Source organism: Sinocyclocheilus anshuiensis, unplaced genomic scaffold (genome assembly GCF_001515605.1).
Source record: "Sinocyclocheilus anshuiensis isolate Anshui unplaced genomic scaffold, SAMN03320099.WGS_v1.1 scaffold1352, whole genome shotgun sequence".
Classification (NCBI taxonomy): Eukaryota; Metazoa; Chordata; class Actinopteri; order Cypriniformes; family Cyprinidae; genus Sinocyclocheilus; species Sinocyclocheilus anshuiensis.
Window position 1 is genome coordinate 295,465 of NW_015546087.1, and position 309 is coordinate 295,773.

Here is a 309-nt window from a genome sequence, read left to right on the forward strand (position 1 = left end):
TTTGGCCTTCCAAAAGAGGACACGACTAGAAATCAGTGGTTAAGTTGTATTTACAAGACTGTTCCAGAACAGTTCAACCCAAATATTCAGATGTGTGCAACACATTTTATGGAGAACTGTTTCCTGATCCTGGCAGAGTAGACTATAATGCCGGCTGTTCTGACTCACAGGCTGTAAGTACGTTTTTTTTATATTTAAATAATTTGCCACTGATGATTCAAACGCGAGTTTTGGGCAGTGTAGAGTAGGCTTGTTGTTTTTCGTTTCTCCGATCACAAATGCAGACATGGTTTTATGTTTACGCGGCGC